We start from the raw sequence: 3396 nt of genomic DNA, 5'->3' as shown, positions 1-3396 counted from the left end.
AGCTCACCAGGGAGCTGGAGTGAGGACCAGCCCTTCAGCTTGTCTCGGGCTGTGGATAAATCACAAACTTTTTCTTTTTCACCCACAGAGTCATAAAAATAATCCAATCCAGGATTGGAACCCTCCCTTTGATGCTCAGTAACGTCACCCCTTGGTCTCCCCCAGCCATCGTATGCCAGGCACAGCCTGGGGGACCTTGTCCCACCGAGACCTCCACACCAGATGCAGGAGGTACCTCTGCACCGAAGGAGCAGGCAGGTACCTAACCATCAACTGGGTGCAAATGCTAGAACAGCCCCAGCAGAGGTGTTACACTCTCCCAAAACACCTCAGATGCTGGACCCCTAGTTGCCCACAGATCAATATTATTTGCCCATTGGCACTCACCAGTGTGATCAGCTCCAACCAGCTCTGGCCCTGATGAAACCACAGCCCAGCTCTAGGCATGCTGCAGGGGCCATGTACAAAAGGCATAGGGCCAGATCTGCACAGCCTGGTTCCTCCTGCCCCACATGCTTCTCCAGTGCTATCCCAGTGACTATCAAACACACACATGTGCTTGTAAGCTACCACTTGGACACCCAACGCTCCTCCGCCTTGTGCTAGGGAAATCCTAGACCAGCAGATTAAGGCACATCCCTCACTTTGTAGTCAAAACCTGAATAGAAAATTTAAAAACACCCACAAGTCAAACTAATGATAATACCTGAGCCTCAAACGTGCTGTGGAGGAGAGCTGGCCCAGGCGCTAGGTGATGGGAATGTGGCTGTATGGGAGGGAACAACAGCTGAGTCACAGCCATCGCCCTGCATCCCAGACACACATCTTCACCTGGCACAGCCACCAGGGTTAAGTCGTGTTCTGCTAAGCTGGCCTGGCAGGACCCGTCCACTTCAGCACTGGCTGAACACAGTATTCAAGATGCGGCCTCACCAGTGCCGAGTATCAGGGCACAATCACTTCCCTGGTCCTGCTGGCCATACTATTTCTGATACAAAAATTGGTGACACAAATTCCGATGCTGAGTCAGAGCATCCCAGGATACAGGGACACTGGTCACGGAGCTGGGATGGAGCTGTTCCCTACGGGCAGGGAGGGACTCTGCCATGCGATGGGGTTTGAGGGGCGCAGGCTGCCTCTAGGTGAGATGCTGGGGCTGTCAGGAGCCTCTTTGGCTCCAAAACCAGCTTCTTGTTCCCAAAAGCCAACCAAGCAAACCTTTCCTCTGGTTTAGCTGGCCCAGGGTAGGATGTTCGTCTCCAGTTTGTGATCAAAGGGAAGTGGGGAGAGGAAATGAGTCACGAAAAGATCATTTTCTTGGCACAGGGAGGTAAAGGGAAGGTTTTACACTGGGCATGGGCTAATGCACTAGGGCAATGGTTGCCCTGCTTGCTGACCCTCCAGCCCTCAGCCACCCCAGGGCTGAGATGAGTACTAGAACTCATCAGTACTATATAAATAACAGCTTTTGTACTTTTCTCTTGGTTTTCCAAAGAAAGAGAGTTCTATTCCTGGAAAAGATACTGACTTAATAGAAATGACCTTCACGTAAAACACGACTTCTGTGTAAACAGAGATTATTCTAAATATTATTATAATATTAGTCTGTGTTATCATGACCCAATGTTTTTCATAAATGCCAGCCAGCAGTTTCTATAGAAGCTGAAAGCTTGTTTCTTTTCTGTCTCCTGGAGATGGGTTTTCTTTCACCCCTCTGAATCAGTAAGTTGAAATGTTTTACTTGACTCACTGTTTTATTTTCCCTCAAACTTTTAAAATAGTCGGAGGCACGTGGAAGGGGAGGAGGGTGCTGCAGCCTTGCCTCAGTCTCTTTTGAGCCATTTGCTCAATTGTTTAAAAAGAAAAACACAAGCAAAAGATACTGTTTAAACAAAGCACAGAAAAAGCTAATGCTGCCCTTCGTTGCTAATGAGAGTTTTCCCCTGCCAAATAAACACTGATTGTCAGAGAGGAGTCAGAAATGCAGCATGTAAATCGAGCAGGGACAAGAACACATATAGTTTATATTCAAGGAGCTTGTTTTCATTTATTTCCCCTGTGATCTCTGGCCTTCCCTTGACCCCTGCGCTGTGTCACAGCCTGGAACTTGCGAGAGTCCCCTGGGCTGGAACAACACAGAGGTGTCCCTGGTGGCCAGGCGAGGTTATTTTGTCTCCACCATGACCTCTGCGTTGTGCCAGGGTAGCATAAAAGCATTGCGAAGATGCAGCTCAGTGAGCCAGAGGTTAGGCTTTGGGATCTCAATGCTTCAAAACAAGGGGAAAAAAAAGCCGTGTTTCCATGAGCATTGGGCTCCTTCCACCTGCCTGGCATTGAGGAGAAGGGGCGACGCTGTGTTTCCATGCAGGCTTTCACCTTCCCAGCTGCCCCCTGGTGAGCCCTACTGATGGTGGGAGGTAGGGGCAAAACGATGAACGCATGGACTTGGAGCAATTCAAACATTGCAGCTTGAAACTTGTTAAAATGTCATAAGTAAGTGGCCAGGAGAAAATAAACGAGTGCATCAGAGATGCTCTTCTCCGCTGCACCAATGCTGTGCTTAGCAGCAGCTCTATGGACAAGTTCAGGACCTCAAACTGTGAGAGTGTCACACTGCCTCCCCAATTCCCCCCTCCAACTGTGCCTGTGATAGCACTGGCATGGAAGCACCAGAGGCTGAGGACACATCTGCTATGGGAGATGACAGGCATGAGCTGGAGCCACCGTTCCTGCTGCATCTGCTGTGTTTGGTTTATGGGTATCATAACATTTTTAATAGCAAAGCTCTCTCCAACCTTGGTGTCCAATGCCAATTCATGACATCTTGCAGAAGGCAGCACTTGCAGATATCAAACCATTCCCAACTCACAGTATAAAGGAAGAGAAAGCTTGGGAGTATCTTCATACTTTTTGAGCCCCCTGGATATTGCTTTAAAATTACCAGCTATATTCTGTCCTACTGCATGCTAGATGAAAAAAATATATCTCCATTGCTTTGCCTTTTTTTAAAATTGAGGCATTACAGAGGTAAGAAGAGAATTAAAAGTCAGGACTAGAAAACAAGCCCTGGCCTCAGTGCTCTGCTGGCAGAAGTTGGCTTAGCTGAAGATCCAGTGCTGGTCCCACCGCATCCTTCACGCCCCCACCCTGCGCTCCCCACATCTCCTGTGTTTCTGCTGCATCGGCAAAGAGGACTTGAGGGGAGTTTTCAACTTGCTGACAGATCTCTTTTCTTAGGCAGAGCAGCTGCTGGGTCAGTCCCATAATGATGCCATTCGGCACCAGCCCATCCCTTCAGAGCCCAGCTGCCACCTCCGATTCGCAGCTGATGCTCTCAGACACTCGGTTATTCCCTGTTCCTGTGGCTGGGGGGGGGGGGGCCCCCCCGGCCCCCCG

This window comes from Mesitornis unicolor, unplaced genomic scaffold, assembly GCF_000695765.1.
Source record: "Mesitornis unicolor isolate BGI_N332 unplaced genomic scaffold, ASM69576v1 scaffold12401, whole genome shotgun sequence".
NCBI lineage: Eukaryota > Metazoa > Chordata > Aves > Mesitornithiformes > Mesitornithidae > Mesitornis > Mesitornis unicolor.
The sequence above is the reverse complement of the archived record's forward strand: the minus strand, read 5'-3'. Positions refer to the sequence as shown.